Source organism: Lepisosteus oculatus, unplaced genomic scaffold (assembly GCF_040954835.1).
Source record: "Lepisosteus oculatus isolate fLepOcu1 unplaced genomic scaffold, fLepOcu1.hap2 HAP2_SCAFFOLD_83, whole genome shotgun sequence".
In the NCBI taxonomy this organism is placed as follows: Eukaryota; Metazoa; Chordata; class Actinopteri; order Semionotiformes; family Lepisosteidae; genus Lepisosteus; species Lepisosteus oculatus.
Genome location: NW_027168394.1, coordinates 182,956 through 202,264, shown reverse-complemented (window position 1 = coordinate 202,264; position 19,309 = coordinate 182,956). Strand labels below are relative to the sequence as shown.

At 49.5% G+C, this 19,309-nt stretch overlaps 4 non-coding genes and 2 pseudogenes across 4 annotated transcripts; 2 read left to right on the top strand and 4 right to left on the bottom strand.

Moving 5' to 3' along the window:
* Positions 1-3,637: 3,637 nt before the first annotated feature.
* Positions 3,638-3,778, bottom strand: LOC138235849 (U4 spliceosomal RNA). The gene has a single exon (XR_011188384.1). It is a non-coding gene; the product is annotated as a U4 spliceosomal RNA (small nuclear RNA).
* A 1,292-nt stretch (positions 3,779-5,070) lies between these two features.
* LOC138235816 (5S ribosomal RNA) lies at positions 5,071-5,189 on the top strand. Its single transcript, XR_011188357.1, has one exon. It is a non-coding gene; the product is annotated as a 5S ribosomal RNA (ribosomal RNA).
* Positions 5,190-5,826: 637 nt separating this feature from the next.
* Positions 5,827-5,990, bottom strand: LOC138235824 (U1 spliceosomal RNA). Its single transcript, XR_011188363.1, has one exon. It is a non-coding gene; the product is annotated as a U1 spliceosomal RNA (small nuclear RNA).
* Positions 5,991-8,835: 2,845 nt separating this feature from the next.
* Positions 8,836-8,972, bottom strand: LOC138235835 (U1 spliceosomal RNA; annotated as a pseudogene).
* A 6,971-nt stretch (positions 8,973-15,943) lies between these two features.
* On the top strand, positions 15,944-16,062 carry LOC138235819 (5S ribosomal RNA; annotated as a pseudogene).
* A 639-nt stretch (positions 16,063-16,701) lies between these two features.
* Positions 16,702-16,871, bottom strand: LOC138235832 (U1 spliceosomal RNA). The gene has a single exon (XR_011188371.1). It is a non-coding gene; the product is annotated as a U1 spliceosomal RNA (small nuclear RNA).
* Between the last annotated feature and the right edge of the window lie 2,438 nt (positions 16,872-19,309).

The window sequence follows — 19,309 nt, the reverse complement described above, 5'->3', positions numbered from 1 at the left end:
TGATTGCTTATGCTTTATAAACAAATCTAATTAAAATAAAAGCTTAAGTTTTGTATTTATCTTGTACCATAGAACATGATTTGCTTTGTATTTCAAGCCCACAAAGTGTCCAAATGTTCTATGATCATTTCTTTCAGCATTAGGGACTAAATATACCAAACGTATGATGCTAAAATCCTGAAAAAAGGATGTGCTCCATCTCGTCAGTAGATTGGATTCCAAAACTGATTTGGGTCAATATACATTACCTTTGAAATTAAAGTACAGTCTACTGTAGGGAACCATCAACTTAGAAAGCATTGGCCTTCCCTGGGGGTCAGGTAGGTGCAAAAGATAAACCTTTATCCTATCTTTATCTTAAGATAAGTGGCCAAGCAGTATTTTTCCAAGTTTCACCAAGCACATCATGTTGCCATAGTAGACAAAGTTCTATAAAATGTTAAATAACTTTTAAAAAAAGTATCTTGGTCTTACAGTACTGTACAAGGTGAATTAAACTGTCCCTGGTAATAAAAAGTAATTAGAAGCATCTCAGAAACTTTATCTCTAGAAACATTAGCTGTTTTATATCATGTAATTTAGTGTGATGTTGTCAGAATTCAAGGACATTATCACACACAGAAATTGGTTCAGTTAAATCTAAAAAGCACAGCTAAACATGGGTTTAAATGTAACAGAAGTCTTACCTCTTGTCAAAAGATTTAATTCAAGAAGCGATGTAATAAATGATTGCTTATGCTTTATAAAGAAGCTTAAGTTTTGTATTTATCTTGTACCATAGAACATGATTTTCTTTGTATTTGAAGCCCACAAAGTGTCCAAATGATGCACTACATGATATAAGGAAGATTATCACATGCATATCGGTATTATCTTTCTTATGAAAATGCATTCCTTTCATTACCTTTTACTTTTTAAAATGAACTCAAATTGTGTATAATGTAATAATTTAAGTAGAATAGATTCAGGTAGGAAATATAGAGTCATGATGTTTATGGCTGACATCATTTCACATGGGTGAATTTTAAGCTAAGAAATAAAAACATTTACAATGAAGATACCATTGCTTAATTTTAAATGCCTTTAAAAAATAAATACCTCCTGAGAATAATTTGCCACTCCCAGATCCTTGGTAAGGTACTGTTTGAATCCAATCAGGAGAGGAGCATCCAGGGAGTGCTTTCTATAGAGTCCAGCTTGGGCCACTCTCTTCCGGCCTGCTGATACTTTTTAACTACTCAGGGCCTGTAAGGATATAAAACACCGGTTTAAACATTTTATACCTATAAGACAAATTAGAATTTTAGTAAAAAATAGATACATCTGAAAAATAAAAAAGTCTTACTGCTGATAGAGTTCTTCAGAGCTCACATCTTCCCCTTCCTTATGCGCTTCTGTTTCAGTTTCTAGAGCAGCCTCTGGCATCTCTTCCTCCTGGACAGCGGCCTCTTGCTCAGGGCTGCTGGAATGCAGGTAGATTCTTTTCAACATGCTTTTACATAATATGTTGTAACAATGATTTCAAAAAGAAACTACAGAAGCCTTACAGATTAAAAATATCTCACCTTGCCAATGTGTCTTCAGGCTTCCCATGTACAAAAAGGCCCAAGGACTCTAGCAGTCTTACAACCACTATCCTGTTTGCCTCACCAGACACGATCTCTATTCTGTGGTAATCCACGATGACCCCGTTCTTCAGGTGATTCATCATGTCCTCCCTCGCCTGTTGAGAGGCCATCCTGATCTTTTCTGCCGTGGCGTGCTTCATACACGCCCTCTTCAAGTGAGCAGGAAGCTGATCAAGAGTATTCAGGCACATCTTGCACACCAGGGGAATCCACGCGGGTTTCCTTTGAAAATAAATAATACCATCTGTGTATAGAAACAAGCTAAGACTGATTTCTTAAATTATCCTTAATTTTCTCTCTCATAGTTTGAGCATAATGAACACTTACTTGGTCTCAGTCACAGACTTTCCAATAGAAGCCATTGTGGAGTTTAGCAACTGCAGGTCCTAGAAGTGGGGAAGGAATTTTAAAAGAGAAATTGAATTACAATACAGAAGGAATGGCTGAGGGTTCACTGAAATATATAAATATACAAATTCCAAAGACTGAGTCCATATAGAAACAACTACCTTTCATTTTCAGTATAAGAAAAAAAAACATTATCTTCCAAAGCATCATAAAATTGTCCCTTCTTCCAGACTCTACTTATCTCTTGTAGTAGTATAGCAGACCTTTCCAGGTGAGCAGATCACAGAGTCCGAAATGAGCTTCCTCCATCAAGCAAAGTACCTGAACATGACTCTGTCTTCATAAAAGCGCCCCTGTAATAAAGAAATTAAATCCGAAATCAAGAGGGCAGTTGCCTACTGAAATACAAGAAGTCATCAATTTTAACCTAGCAACACATTAAAGGCTGCATCTATACAAGTACGATTCTAGAAATGCTCACCAGATTACGTTTTAAGAAGGAACTGCGCCTCAGGTTCCGCCGAGATCTTACCTCGGATGGCAGGATTCAGAGTCCGGAGTGCGGACTGATGGCGCACGGAGGGTCCATATACTGAGGATCCCTCAGTGATCTTCCGCGTATTCAAACCGCCAGCGTGTGACTCCCCTGTCCCCGTGACCTCATTGCTCTGCTCTCTCCTCTGTGCAGCTGAGCACGACTCACGGTAAAATGGAAAAAATATGCCCTCGACGTGAGATTTATTCTGGAGCGAGCCAGTGTTGCGCATAGCTGCCTTCAAAGCAGTTAACCCAGGTTCGATTCCCGGCCAACGCAGTTGCGAATGTTTTCAAATGCTGTCATGAGCCTTGGATTGTGACTAGCAAAGCGAAGCCTTTTGAAAGAGCTAAAGCACTGCAAAACGGAATTGAAGGAGAATCTTACAGGGGATTCTGAGCAGTGTCTGCATACATGCAGTCAGATAAAGGTGCTGAAAGCTTGAGCTACTCTCAATGTCATGCTGCCCTTCCCCGGAGTAAATCTGTTCCATTGAAAGAATGCTTCTGGCAGGTTCAAAAAGGGACCCTTGTTAATTGGAGAAATCAATGATTTCGAATGAATTCTGTATGCGTTAAAAGACAGCTATACACAGAAAACATGCAGGACACTGCTCATGATGTTTCCCGAGCCGAAACACAGTGCGTTTTTCCAAGCCATTTGACAAAGCCCACCCACTGAAAACTGCAGCAGATCGTGTAAAGACGTTCAACTTTGTAACTACTGCACGCACAGGAAGCAGAATAAATTCCTCTTTTCAAACTGTCAAAGGTTTGCTTTGCGAACGCTGCAGGACATCGCACAATCTCTTTTGAATGGGGACAAACGATTTCTTATGGGGCGCAGTAAGTACAGACGTTTAAAATGCTCCACTCATGCCGACGATGCAGCATGAAGAAGCGCAACCTAACGTTTGACAGACAAAAGCCAGGCGCCGCTATGAGCAATATGAAATCATACTGACAGCACACGGCGTTTCGCGCTGACACAAAAGTAATCTCGACAGACGCTGTTCTCTGCATAAAGCTGAAAGAGCTAAAGAGCGTTTCTGTTGACACGTAACAAGCTCGTTTCTTTCTACCATGATATCACCGTGACCAAATCTGTCTTTAAACACCTTGCTCAGTCTCTGACGAGACTGTCAAAAATTGCTTTCGCCGATTGTATTGCAAACCGGTGGAAGCGAGTATTGGGAAAAGTTTTCAACTAGCAATAATCGCGCCTCGGCTAAACCTCACAGGCTACGATACTGCCACTGCGCAAAGTTGACGGTTGCCGGGCAACCGCGGGGATCCTATGGAAACCGTTATCGATCGTCTCATGGCATGTCGTTGCTATAACGCTTCATATTTGTCGTCTTCTTCTTCTTCTAGCTTGAGGTTTTGAAGAATTTCATGACAGACAAGGGCTCCGTTGGGAACAAAGGGCGTTGTGAGAAAACCGTTGCTTATTTTCAGCAGCAGAAATACAACCCTTTAAATACAAGATGACAGAACAATGACGAAGGGCATGCCGGGAGGAACTCATGCACTATAGAGGAAAGGGGGCGGGCACGTACAGTTCACATTCAAGCCACAAGTACTCTTCTTGGATGTTGCACAAACAAATCCTAACGTCTTGAAAGCATTGCAGCATGTTTGTGTCCCACTTCCCGTGGCTGCGGGACGACTGACACGAACGGACAAACACAATCTGTGGCGTTTAGCGTGAAATAGTCTTGCAGGCATCGTGCTGTCTCACTGCATTATTATACCGCTGGAGGAAACAGTCCATCTGGCCATGAAACTCATTTGAACGTCTAGCTACAGCAACTAACAATATCATGATTTATTCAGGATGTGTGGAATCAGCACGTCCCGGAGGCAGCTTCCGAAATCGTGAGCATTCTCTGGTGGTAGGGGCGTTCAAGATGGCGCTCAGGTGGGAGGTAAAGTTTAGTGGTTGGGGAGTTTTTTTGAGTTTTTCATGACCTGAATGTTAATTTTTGCTTTTTTTGACTACAGAAAAATAAGGACTTAACACTAGTTGTTTAAACTTCAGTTATAATTGAAAGAAAAAAAAACGATTTTTTTTTAGGTTTAAAAAGTCCGATATGAGTAACACTGGGAAAAGAAAAGAGAGTGCTGGGTCTTCGAAGGAGAACTCTAAGATACCTCAATCGTATATGTATAGCACTACAAAAAAATCGATGGCAACTAAAGGGAAAAGTGAAGAAGCTGCAGGGGCAGCAACAGGGCGGAGGCGCCGCGCGCCCGGCCGATATGTTGGACCGGTGCGCTTTACGTGCTGAAATAAACACGAGACAGCCCCGAAATGTTTCCAGAGTGCTGTGCACTGAAGACTTGCCTGGTGCTCTTCCGTGCAGATTGTTTGTCCTCCTCCAGTGCGGGACGAGCCAACACAAGGGAGCGCATTCGCCAACATCCAGGCACGCAATGCGATTTGGAAAGCAGCTCCTTTCCAAAGAGTTGCACACGAACGATCCTTCAGTCCCGCTCGGGGGGCACGGAACCCCCGCCACACACAGCTTCAAGTAGCGAGTCAGGCGCCGGGGCTTTTGCTTACGGCCACACCACCCTGAACACGCCCGATCTCGTCTGATCTTGGAAGCTAAGCAGCGTCGGTCCTGGTTAGTACTTGGATGGGAGACTGCCTGGGAATACCAGGTGCTGTAAGCTTTTGCTCTCCCGGCCAGCAGGGGTCGCTGTTGGTGCCGTAGGCTTTGGGAGGAAAACCTGCAGGATGGAAAGGTGATCTATAGCCTCATCTCTAGAGATGTTTTGTTGCTGTGGCATGTGTGTGACCCATATTCAAAAAAAAAAAACCCGTCTGTAAAACGAATATCGAAGCTGCCTCTAAATCTGCAAATGAAGATGAGTCGATAAACCACTCGTTTTTCGTATAACTAGACATATATTCATTTGTTACCGATTTCATTCATTGAGCACGGATACAATAGAGGTACAGCCATTCACTGTTTGACATGTCTGCACGGGTACAGAACCGAGCAATCAGAAAACGGGTGAAACTGTCTTTAGACTCAGCATACAGTACCGAGGCCCCCCATGACCAAATAAAGGCTAACCTCGATAATCAGCCTAAAGAACGCAGACTACAGCAAAACGACTGACTTTGAAAAGGGAATGAACGTCCGGAAGGAGTAGTGGAACTAGCTTGAGATGCTTCTCCGGACCCCTAACTAAAAGCCAGCGAGAACCAGCAGCGGCGTCCACTCCTGTCGAACCGGGATCCTTCCGCAGCCACGCAGCTCGTGGTGTCCTAACCCTCCCGTATCTGATTTTGGACCAAGCACATCAGGGGAGAGCGCGAACGCAGTCCCCCACTACCAGAAATTATGCAGTCGAGATTCCCACATTTGGGGAATTCGCAGGGGTCAGCACAGCCGGAGTGCAATGGCCGAGCCCCGCCCTGGGTGAACCTCCTTCTTGATCAAGGTTTCTCCCCTGCCAGGTAAGTATAAGTTAAACAGGCCCCTGCAAGCGGCCCGCACCCACAGCACAAATCGCGCAGCCTAGGCCACCTCCTCGCCCCGCACGCCACCGCCTCCTGCTGGGCCCACTCTTTCACACACTCACACGCCACACTAACACTCAAAAGTGTGGGCAAAACGAGAAAACGAGCGCGCCGTTTCCTACACATCTGCAGTCGCCGTTGCGCATTCGCAGCATGTCCCGGGATGCAATTCGGCCTCATTTGCATAACTCCAGACCGGCAGATCGCCACGCAAGCTCGCGACGTGCGCCTGCCACACACCGAACAAACCTTTTCAGCAATTTCCAAAAAACAGGCCTGCTCGCCTGCCCACAAGGCTCCGTCTCTTACCTGCTCTCCAGAGCCTGCTGCCTTCTGTGCTTTTCTCTCGGCACCGCTGCAGTGCACACAACTCCTGCAGCGGGAGGGGGGGAGAAAGTTCCCGCGCTCCGCCGCAGGGAAGGCTCGCTCCGTGCGCTCACGTCCTTTCGATGCCAGTCCAACAAGTGCTCCGCATTAGCTGCGTCGGGGCTCCGGCGTGTCGCACCTCACCTCACCTCGCACTGCCCCCCCCTTGAATGTCTGCCGCTGGGCATGCCCCGCTCTCCTCCGCCTTATCTTATCGCGTGTGAGCACCGACAATGGCCACAATGCCGGGGAATGGCACCTGTAAAGTGTTAATTGGGGCACAGGAACAGCCCATCTCGTCTCGGGGGGGCCGGCTTCAGAGACAATACAGCAAACACAGCGGGGCGGGGGAAGAAGACGACACCACACATGCGGGTACATTCAGCTCCGGCGGGAACGAGACATTTGTCGGTCTTTTCAAGTGCCGAGAGCCGAGCAATCCTTCACTTGTATCGTTTCTCCCCGGTGACTAGATCTGGCCCTGCGACTCTCGACTGGGCTCACCCCCGGGGCAGCCCAGCAGGTGTGAGCCTCGCCGGCACCCGGATGGGAGATTCCACCCCGGAAAAGCTCCGGTTGCTGCTGCTCCTGCAAGAGGTGTGACTGGGACCAGTAGGGAGCGCTCACCCTGCGGGCTGTGTGGCTCTCTTACGCCCCAGCCTCCTGATGGCGACACTCTGCTGCACAAACAGGCGCCGTCCTTCGGGGGAGGCGTCAAACCGAGGTCCTGACCCTCCTTGGCCATTAGGAAACCCCAGGGCGTCTCTCAAAAAGAGACGCCGGGGGTGTCCCTCTGGTGTTAGTGCTCCCCTTTACCCATCAGTCGGGGTCTCCTCCTAATCCCCGTCTCACCTGTAACAATCAATGACGAGGCCCCCCTGTCCGTGAGATTTAGTACTCGCGCAAGAGACCGGGGGCAGAGCGCGAACGCGGTCACCCGCCCCCCACAAAGTGCGCGCTCCGGGTTCCCTCTCGGGGCCCTGCAACACAGCGGAAGGGCAGCGAGAAGGAGCCTCTTGCTCTGACGCCGCAAGGCCACAAGAGGGCGGAGGCGCCGCGCGCCCGGCCGACGTGTTGGACCGGTGCGCTTTACGTGCTGAAATAAACACGCGAAAGCCCCGAAATGTTTCCAGAGTGCTGTGCACTGGAGGTTTTTGTCTGGTGAAGACTTGCCTGGTGCTCCTCCGTGCAGATTGTTTGTCCTCCTCCAGTGCGGGACGAGCCAACACAAGGGAGCGCATTCGCCAACATCCAGGCATGCAATGCGATTTGGAAAGCAGCTCCTTTCCAAAGAGTTGCACACGAACGATCCTTCACCCCCAGGGCAGCCCAGCAGGTGTGAGCCTGGTCGGCACCCGGATGGGAGATTCCACCCCGGAAAAGCTCCGGTTGCTGCTGCTCCTGCAAGAGGTGTGACTGGGACCAGTAGGGAGCGCTCACCCTGCGGGCTGTGTGGCCCTCTTACGCCCCAGCCTCCTGATGGCGACACTCTGCTGCACAAACAGGCGCCGTCCTTCAGGGGAGGCGTCAAACCGAGGTCCCGACCCTCTTTGGCCATTAGGAAACCCCAGGGCGTCTCTCAAAAAGAGACGCTGGGGGTGTCCCTCTGGTGTTAGTGCTCCCCTTTACCCATCAGTCGGGGTCTCCTCCTAATCCCCGTCTCACCTGTAACAATCAATGACGAGGCCCCCCTGTCCGTGAGATTTAGTACTCGCGCAAGAGACCGGGGGCAGAGCGCGATTAGTACTTGGATGGGAGACTGCCTGGGAATACCAGGTGCTGTAAGCTTTTGCTCTCCCGGCCAGCAGGGGTCGCCGTTGGTGCCGTAGGCTTTGGGAGGAAAACCTGCAGGATGGAAAGGTGATCTATAGCCTCATCTCTAGAGATGTTTTGTTGCTGTGGCATGTGTGTGACCCATATTCAAAAAAAAAAACCCGTCTGTAAAACGAATATCGAAGCTGCCTCTAAATCTGCAAATGAAGATGAGTCGATAAACCACTCGTTTTTCGTATAACTAGACATATATTCATTTGTTACCGATTTCATTCATTGAGCACGGATACAATAGAGGTACAGCCATTCACTGTTTGACATGTCTGCACTGGTACAGAACCGAGCAATCAGAAAATGGGTGAAACTGTCTTTAGACTCAGCATACAGTACCGAGGCCCCCCATGACCAAATAAAGGCTAACCTCGATAATCAGCCTAAAGAACGCAGACTACAGCAAAACGACTGACTTTGAAAAGGGAATGAACGTCCGGAAGGAGTAGTGGAACTAGCTTGAGATGCTTCTCCGGACCCCTAACTAAAAGCCAGCGAGAACCAGCAGCGGCGTCCACTCCTGTCGAACCGGGATCCTTCCGCAGCCACGCAGCTCGTGGTGTCCTAACCCTCCCGTATCTGATTTTGGACCAAGCACATCAGGGGAGAGCGCGAACGCAGTCCCCCACTACCAGAAATTATGCAGTCGAGATTCCCACATTTGGGGAATTCGCAGGGGTCATCACAGCCGGAGTGCAATGGCCGAGCCTCGCTCTGGGTGAACCCATTTCGATTTTTAAGAACTTTATTTTCTTTTCACAAAAAAATACAGGAAATCACAAATCAGAAAGCTTTACATTAATATACATACTTAAAACAGTATATATGATCACATCTCATTACATTTTGACACGGAACCAGTTACATAGCAACAATTTCTTTTTTTCTGGTGCAAATCACATTCTTTACTTAAACATGATAATGTTTTTCACAGTTTCTTGAGATACTGTCCAATGCCCTCTATTTCCCACAGATTTTCTGCTTCCTCCCTCCCTTCTCTCCACAGATCTCTGAGGTAATAGTTCTCTCGGGTGATGAACAGGGCCAGGCTACCTGCTGCCTTGACTGGGACCTCGATGCCTTTGAACAGCCCCATGTTCCTCACTCTCCACAGGGCGTCTTTCCCACTGTTCACCACGGCCCAGATCCTGTCAAACACGTCAGGAGGAAGCTTGACAGGAGAGATGCCGTATATGATGAAAGCAGCGGTCAGGGTAAATTGGGGCGAGAGAGCCTGCAACCAATCTTCAAACTGTGCCCAGAAGGCCTTAGCAAAAAAGCAGGACCACAGGAGGTGGGTCACAGTCTCCTCCTCGCCGCAGCCCACCCTAACGCAGCGAGGGCTGGGGGTGAGGCCCCTACGGTACAAGAAAGTTCGTACCGGTAAGCACTGGTGGACGACACTCCAGGCTAAATCTCTGTGAATGTTGCACAGAAATTTAGAGGATGTGTGTTTCCACACCTTCCTTGTTTGGGCTGATGTTAAAATGCCCACAGGGGTCTGCCTATTGTTCTGGGGTGCTACGAAATCTTCCAGTTTTTGGACGCTGACATCTCGGAGGGGAATATGGCCAATTGGGTGAGATCTTAGAAAACTTTTAACTGTCCCATAAATTGCAGGGCATGTGTCAGAGAGTGGGACGTCCAGCTTGGGTCTGACACCCCACACTCTGAACACCTCCCTACCTACCCAGAGCCTGGAAAAATAAGTCCAGGTACGCGCTGCAGGTGCTGTTGCAAAGCCTCTCAGCACAGAGGCCAGGAAAATGCACAGCAGCTTCGTAGCAATATCTGGGACAGACTTCCCCCCTGAGGGTAGCGGCCTGTACATTATTTCCCTTCTGAGTCTTTCCTGCTTCCCACCCCATAGAAATTGAAACATCAATCTCCTCAGCACCGCCGCAACACGGTGTGGGATTGGGAAGGTAGAAGCCAGAAAATTCAAGACAGGCAAGAGCTCGGCTTTGATGACCAGCACCTTCCCTGTCATGGTGAGGTCTCGGTCCTTCCATTGCATCAGTTTTTTGTTTAAGATTGGCAATTTGTTCTGCCAATTTACTGTTCCCATCTCTTCTCCAAAATACACCCCCAGGACCTTAATTCTCTTCTCTTGCAGCCTGAGATCATGTCCTTCTTTTGGCTCCCTCCAGTTCTGATAAAAAATCTCACTCTTAGATGTGTTAATTTTTGCGGAGGAAGCCAAAGAGAACCGATCACAGCACTGCAGAGCTCTGCTAATTGAGGCATTGTCAGAGAGGAGCAGGGTGACGTCATCCATGTATAGAGATGTCTTTACCTCTCCTCCCCCACTTCCAGGCACTGGTATCCCATTAATGGCCTGATCCTGGCGCAAGGCACAGGCTAAGGGCTCCATAGCCAAAACGAATAACAAGGGGGATAATGGGCAGCCCTGCCTCACCCCTGAACAGACTTCAAAGGTGCGTGATCTATTGCCATTAACCATGACTCTGCTGTTGCTACCTGTGTACAGCAGGTTAATCCACTTTCTCATGATGGGGCCAAACTTCATGTGCTCAAGTACCGATGTTAAGTACTGCCGGTTTAGGCGGTCAAAGGCCTTTTCTAGGTCTACACCTAAAATGCACAGAGGGAGGGAGCGATCCTCAGAGTACAGACAGACATCCCTCAACAAGGCCAGGTTGTCGCTCATCAGGCGTCCTGCTATCCCACAAGTCTGTTCTTTCCCTACCAGTGAGGCCACTACATTTTGTAGGCGCAGGAAAAGGGCTTTGGACAGGATCTTAGTGTCCACGCCTAACAGGCTGAGGGGTCTCCAGTTCTTTATGTCATTTTTTGCTCCTTTCTTAAACAAGAGAGAGATAGTGCCTTCTCTTAAGGAGTCAGGCAGCAATTCTGTCTTGTAGCTTTCCTCGAATAGGAGCAGTAGCGGATCCTGAAGCAGATCCCAAAAGGTGCAATAAAATTCTTTAGGGAGCCCGTCAGCACCCGGAGTTTTCCCCTTCTGTAAGCTCTCCATAGCCTGTCTCAGCTCTTCTACTGTCAAATCCCTCTCAAGTACTTCCCTATCTTCTTCACTCAAAATGTTTTCTAGCTTTGAGGTAAAAAAATGAATATCTTCATCCTTTACCTCTGTAGAGCTGTACAGTCTTGAGTAGAAGGCCTCGGTGCAGGAGAGGATAGCACTCGGCTCTGTTCTCTCTCGTCCCTCCTCATCAACTACACTTTCCATGACAGTCTTGGAGCCTACCACTTTCCTGAAAAAGAAGCGAGTACACTTCTCATTTTCTTCCAAGAACTGCACTCTGCTTCTTAACAGCACTCCTCGACTACTTTCTTCGGCTATGCTCCGGATGTCCTTTTTTAAAAGGGCGATATCCTCGAGCACATCGAAGCCACTGTGCAGCATCGTGTAGAGACGCTGCAGCTGCCTCTGTTTCCTGGCTAGCACTCCTCTCCGTCTGGCAGCAGCCTTCCTTCCCTCAGCCATGAAAAAGGCCTTTGTCCTCACCTTCACCTCCTCCCACCACTCTCCTACTGACCCGTACAGACACTGCAAGGACAGCCACTGTGATAGTTTCTCCTTGTAGCGGGATACTACCCCCTCGTTCTCTAGCAGCTTTGTGTTGAGTTTCCAGAGGCCTGGGCCAAAGACAGTCCCGCCCTGGAGTTCCACTCTACACCCTAAAGCCTGATGATCTGAGAAGAAGACAGGCTGAAGAGTGACCCCAACAACTTTCACTCTCTCTGAGACAAAGCAATAGTCAATTCTGGAGCTGCTATTCCTCCCTGACCATGTATATCCTGCTGTTGTGGGATATATACATCTATATGTGTCTGAGAGTTTAAAGTCTTGAACTAAGTTTTGCAGGGCCAGTGAGCTGGAATCCAATTTTATCGGCGAGCTAGACTGCCTGTCTGTGTGCTCTAAGATACAATTAAAATCCCCTCCCACTATCACGTCTGTGCTGCATAACAATAGGGGGGAGAGTGCCTTGAGTAGCTCCACCCTTCCTCCTACGTCAGTAGGGCAATACACATTGATTAGCCGCAGGTTAACGGTCCCCCATTCCACATCCACACACAGCAACCTGCCATCTATGACCCTCTGAATACTTTTCAATTTGAATGCCCATCCTTTGAAAAGAATGGCCACGCCAGAGGCTCTGTTGTTATTGTCCCCTGACCAAACAGAAGGCCCTTTATCCCACCTATCTTCAAAACTTTTATACCTCTCTTGATAGGCTAAAGCACACTCCTGCAACATCAACACATCTCCCTCTCTCTGCTGGAGGTAATCAAAGACAGACTGGCATTTAACTCTGTCATTGATACCTCTTGTGTTAAGAGAAATTATGTTAAGAGCCATATTACATAAGAAAGTGGAACCAGTCTTTACAAAACACATTTCTCTTCGGTCTCACCTGTTACCTTTTTCTTTTTCTTTTTCTTCTTACCAATTTCCTGCCAGCCATCCTCTGAATGAGCCTTCATCAGGGTGGCAGCAGTAAAAGCGTTCACAGAGTCCATTTCAAGGAAGGGGGTAGAGGGAGGGGTGGAGAGGTTCCAGCTGTCCCCATCGCCATGCTCTCCTTCCTCCTCGCTCGGGGAGAAAACAGAGTCATTTTTTCTTTTCCTCAAGTCCAGCTCCTGGGAGCACTGAGGGGAAAGGGGTGCAGCCGATGCACCAGTCTCCTCTTCCCCCTCACCCACCAGCTGCTGCAGATCCTCCGTGATGGACTGGATGGAGGAGAGGAGGGCATCTGTAGCACTTGCAGAGTCTGAGAAAAGCAGCTCCGCTGAATCCTGGGTATCCTCGCTGGACCCGCTCCACCGGGGGGCCCCACACTGGCCCTCGTTCTGAGGAGCAGGAGTGGGGGAGGGGTCCTCGCTGTTCTCGGGGGTTTTCAAACCCTCGTGCTTGTCTGGTGCAGTCTGCGGTTGTGGGGGCGTAGTGGATTTCTCTTCCACCAGCCCCGGAGCCACAGCAGGACTGATCCTGGCTGGAGGCTGAGAGTCTTTGTCCAACAAGGGTTCTTTGTTTGACTTGTTGTTTGCTTTGGATTTTCGGGCCGGTTTGGCTGAAACAAGCACTGCCTCATCCTTTCTCATTTTGAGTTTATTGGCGTAGGCGTGAGGGCAGTTCTTAAAAACGTGTCCTTCCGAGCCACATAAATTGCACTTTGGCAGCATTGAACAGTCAGAGGCTAAATGTCCCTGTTTGCCACAGGTCTTGCAGCATTTCACAGTGCAGGACGATGCCAGGTGTCCCACAGCACCACAGCGCCGACACACCTTTGGTTGTCCCACATAAAACACATAGCCATTGCAGGCGCCCAGCCGGATTGTAGAGGGCAGGTGCCTTAAGCCTCCATTTACGCTGTCCGGTAGCAAGCGAACCTCGAATTTCCTTGCTCCTGTTTTTATACCATCAACATCTCTAACCTCAGTTCCATGGTGGACGGTGCAGTACTGGTTAAGCCAGGTGTGAATGTCCTCCGTCTTTGCCAGTTCCGAGAACATAACAACATGCACCGTTTTCCTCTCTCTCTGTGTCAGAGGCTGCAAGTTGATCTTCTCAAGTGCAGGAACTTTGCCTCTTTTTGCCTCAAACACATCCACGCATTGTTCAAACAGAGGATAGGTAGCAAATACAACCTCAAATGCTTTCTGACCTGGGAGAGCGAAGATGAAATCCAAGTGCCGAGGTTCAAAGCCAAGTTCCTTCTGTAACACTTTTCTGCTGAACTGCATACGATCCATGAAGAGGTCATCCAAGAGCTCAAAACGTACAGCATTCTTACGGGATCCAAAGGTTGCCATTTCAAAAACTGCAAATCGAAAGCTGCTTCCAACAAAAGAAAAACAATCCAACTACTCCACCTACAGGCTGATCAAGGTATCTCCCCTGCCAGGTAAGTATGAGTTAAACAGGCCCCTGCAAGCGGCCCGCACCCACAGCACAAATCGCGCAGCCTAGGCCACCTCCTCGCCCCGCACGCCACCGCCTCCTGCTGGGCCCACTCTTTCACACACTCACACGCCACACTAACACTCAAAAGTGTGGGCAAAACGAGAAAACGAGCGCGCCGTTTCCTACACATCTGCAGTCGCCGTTGCGCATTCGCAGCATGTCCCGGGATGCAATTCGCCTCATTTGCATAACTCCAGACCGGCAGATCACCACGCAAGCTCGCGACGTGCGCCTGCCACACACCGAACAAACCTTTTCAGCAATTTCCAAAAAACGGGCCTGCTCGCCTGCCCACAAGGCTCCGTCTCTTACCTGCTCTCCAGAGCCTGCTGCCTTCTGTGCTTTTCTCTCGGCACCGCTGCAGCGCACACAACTCCTGCAGCGGGAGGGGGGGAGAAAGTTCCCGCGCTCCGCCGCAGGGAAGGCTCGCTCCGTGCGCTCACGTCCTTTCGATGCCAGTCCAACAAGTGCTCCGCATTAGCTGCGTCGGGGCTCCGGCGTGTCGCACCTCACCTCACCTCGCACTGCCCCCTCCTTGAATGTCTGCCGCTGGGCATGCCCCGCTCTCCTCCGCCTTATCTTATCGCATGTGAGCACCGACAATGGCCACAATGCCGGGGAATGGCACCTGTAAAGTGTTAATTGGGGCACAGGAACAGCCCGTCTCGTCTCGGGGGGGCCGGCTTCAGAGACAATACAGCAAACACAGCGGGGCGGGGGAAGAAGACGACACCACACATGCGGGTACATTCAGCTCCAGCGGGAACGAGACATTTGTCGGTCTTTTCAAGTGCCGAGAGCCGAGCAATCCTTCAATTGTATCGTTTCTCCCCGGTGACTAGATCTGGCCCTGCGACTCTCGACTGGGCTCACCCCCGGGGCAGCCCAGCAGGTGTGAGCCTGGCCGGCACCCGGATGGGAGATTCCCCCCTGGAAAAGCTCCGGTTGCTGCTGCTCCTGCAAGAGGTGTGACTGGGACCAGTAGGGAGCGCTCACCCTGCGGGCTGTGTGGCTCTCTTACGCCCCAGCCTCCTGATGGCGACACTCTGCTGCACAAACAGGCGCCGTCCTTCGGGGGAGGCGTCAAACCGAGGTCCTGACCCTCCTTGGCCATTAGGAAACCCCAGGGCGTCTCTCAAAAAGAGACGCCGGGGGTGTCCCACTGGTGTTAGTGCTCCCCTTTACCCATCAGTCAGGGTCTCCTCCTAATCCCCGTCTCACCTGTAACAATCAATGACGAGGCCCCCCTGTCCGTGAGATTTAGTACTCGCGCAAGAGACCAGGGGCAGAGCGCGAACGCGGTCCCCCGCCCCCCACAAAGTGCGCGCTCCGGGTTCCCTCTCGGGGCCCTGCAACACAGCGGAAGGGCAGCGAGAAGGAGCCTCTTGCTCTGACGCCGCAAGGCCACAAGAGGGCGGAGGCGCCGCGCGCCCGGCCGACGTGTTGGACCGGTGCGCTTTACGTGCTGAAATAAACACGCGACAGCCCTGAAATGTTTCCAGAGTGCTGTGCACTGGAGGTTTTTGTCTGGCGAAGACTTGCCTGGTGCTCCTCCGTGCAGATTGTTTGTCCTCCTCCAGTGCGGGACGAGCCAACACAAGGGAGCGCATTCGCCAACATCCAGGCACGCAATGCGATTTGGAAAGCAGCTCCTTTCCAAAGAGTTGCACACGAACGATCCTTCAGTCCCGCTCGGGGGGCACGGAGCCCCCGCCACACACAGCTTCAAGTAGCGAGTCAGGCGCCTGGGTTTTCGGTTACGGCCACACCACCCTGAACACGCCTGATCTTGTCTGATCTTGGAAGCTAAGCAGGGTCGGGCCTGGTTAGTACTTGGATGAGAGACCGCCTGGGAATACCAGGTGCTGTAAGCTTTTGCTCTCCCAGCCAGCAGGGGTCGCCGTTGGTTCCGTAGGCTTTGGGAGGAAAACCTGCAGGATGGAAAGGTGATCTATAGCCTCATCTCTAGAGATGTTTTGTTGCTGTGGCATGTGTGTGACCAGTATTAAAAAAAAAAACCCGTTTGTAAAACGAATATCGAAGCTGCCTCTAAATCTGCAAATGAAGACAAGTCGATAAACCACTTGTTTTTCGTATAACTAGACATATATTCATTTGTTACTGATTTCATTCATTGAGCACGGATACAATAGAGGTACAGCAATTCACTGTTTGACATGTCTGGTACAGAACCTACAGAACCGAGCAATCAGAAAACGGGTGAAACTGTCTTTAGACTCAGCATACAGTACCGAGGCCCCCCATGACCAAATAAAGGCTAACCTCGATAATCAGCCTAAAGAACGCAGACTACAGCAAAACGACTGACTTTGAAAAGGGAATGAACGTCCGGAAGGAGTAGTGGAACTAGCTTGAGATGCTTCTCCGGACCCCTAACTAAAAGCCACCGAGAACCAGCAGCGGCGTCGACTCCTTTCGAACCGGGATCCTTCCGCAGCCACGCAGCTCGTGGTGTCCTAACCCTCCCGTATCTGATTTTGGACCAAGCACATCAGGGGAGAGCGCGAACGCAGTCCCCCACTACCAGAAATTATGCAGTCGAGATTCCCACATTTGGGGAATTCGCAGGGGTCAGCACAGCCGGAGTGCAATGGCCGAGCCTCGCCCTGGGTGAACCGATTTCGATTTTTAAGAACTTTATTTTCTTTTCACAAAAAAATACAGGACATCACAAATCAGAAAGCTTTACATTAATATACATACTTAAAAAAGTATATATGATCACATCTCATTACATTTTGACACGGTAACAGTTACATAGCAACAATTTTCTTTTTTTCTTGTGCAAATCACATTCTTTACTTAAACTTGATAATGTTTTTCACAGTTTCTTGAGATATTGACCTATGCTCTCTATTTCCCACAGATTTTCTGCTTCCTCCCTCCCTTCTCTCCACAGATCTCTGAGGTAATAGATTTCTCTCAGGTGATGAACAAGGCCAGGCTACCTGCAGCCTTGACTGGAATCTTGATGCCTTTGAACAGCCCCATGTTCCTCACTCTCCACAGGGCATCTTTCCCACTGTTCACCACGGCCCAGATCCTGTCAAACACGTCAGGAGGAAATTTGACAGGAGAGATGCCGTATATGACGAAAGCAGCAGTCAGGGTAAATTGGGACGAGAGAGCCTGCAACCAATCTTCAAACTGTGCCCAGAAGGCCTTTGCAAAAAAGCAGGACCACAGGAGATGGGATACAGTCTCCTCCTCGCCGCAGCCCACCCTAACGCAGCGAGGGCTGGGGGTGAGGCCCCTACGGTACAAGAAAGTTCGTACCGGTAAACACTGGTGGACGACACTCCAGGCTAAATCTCTGTGAATGTTGCACAGAAACTTAGAGGATGTGTGTTTCCACACCTTCCTTGTTTGGGCTGATGTTAAAATGCCCACATGGGTCTGCCTATTGTTCTGGGGTGCAACGAAATCTTCCAGTTTTTGGACCCTGACATCTCGGAGGGGAATATGGCCAATTGGGTGAGATCTTAGAAAACTTTTAACTGTCCCATAAATTGCAGGGCATGTGTCAGAGAGTTGGACGTCCAGCTTGGGTCTGACACCCCACACTCTGAACACCTCCCTACCTACCCAGAGCCTGGAAAAATAAGTCCAGGTACGCGCTGCAGGTGCTGTTGCAAAGCCTCTCAGCACAGAGGCCAGGAAAATGCACAGCAGCTTCGTAGCAATATCTGGGACAGACTTCCCCCCTGAGGGTAGCGGCTTGTACATTATTTCCCTTCTGAGTCTTTCCTGCTTCCCACCCCATAGAAATTGAAACATCAATCTCCTCATCACCGCCGCAACACGGTGTGGGATTGGGAAGGTAGAAGCCAGAAAATTCAAGACAGGCAAGAGCTCGGCTTTGATGACCAGCACCTTCCCTGTCATGGTGAGGTCTCGGTTCTTCCATTGCATCAGTTTTTTGTTTAAGATTGGCAATTTGTTCTGCCAATTAACTGTTCCCATCTCTTCTCCAAAATACACCCCCAGGACCTTAATTCTCTTCTCTTGCAGCCTGAGATCATGTCCTTCTTTTGGCTCCCTCCAGTTCTGATAAAAAATCTCACTCTTAGATTTGTTAATTTTTGCGGAGGAAGCCAAAGAGAAACGATCACAGCACTGCAGAGCTCTGCTAATTGAGGCATTGTCAGAGAGGAGCAGGGTGACGTCATCCATGTATAGAGATGTCTTTACCTCTCCTCCCCCACTTCCAGGCACTGGTATCCCATTAATGGCCTGATCCTGGCGCAAGGCACAGGCTAAGGGCTCCATAGCCAAAACGCATAACAAGGGGGATAATGGGCAGCCCTGCCTCACCCCTGAACAGACTTCAAAGGGGCGTGATCTATTGCCATTAACCATGACTCTGCTGTTGCTACCTGTGTACAGCAGGTTAATCCACTTTCTCATGATGGGGCCAAACTTCATGTGCTCAAGTCCCCATGTTAAGTACTGCCGGTTTAGGCGGTCAAAGGCCTTTTCTAGGTCTACACCTAAAATGCAAAGAGGGAGGGAGCGATCCTCAGAGTACAGACAGACATCCCTCAACAAGGCCAGGTTGTCGCTCATCAGGCGTCCTGCTATCCCACAAGTCTGTTCTTTCCCTACCAGTGAGGCCACTACATTTTGTAGGTGCAGGAAAAGGGCTTTGGACAGGATCTTAGTGTCCAAGCCTAACAGGCTGAGGGTCTCCAGTTCTTTATGTCATTTTTTGCTCCTTTCTTAAACAAGAGAGAGATAGTGCCTTCCCTTAAGGAGTCAGGCAGCAATTCTGTCTTATAGCTTTCCTCGAATAGGAGCAGTAGCGGATCCTGAAGCAGATCCCAAAAGGTGCAATAAAATTCTTTAGGGAGCCCGTCAGCACCTGGAGTTTTCCCCTTCTGTAAGCTCTCCATCGCCTGTCTCAGCTCTTCTACTGTCAAATCCCTCTCAAGTACTTCCCTATCTTCTTCACTCAAAACGTTTTCTAGCTTTGAGGTAAAAAAATGAATTTCTTCATCCTTTAGCTCTGTAGAGCTGTACAGTCTTGAGTAGAAGGCCTCGGTGCAGGAGAGGATAGCACTCGGCTCTGTTCTCTCTCGTCCCTCCTCATCAACTACACTT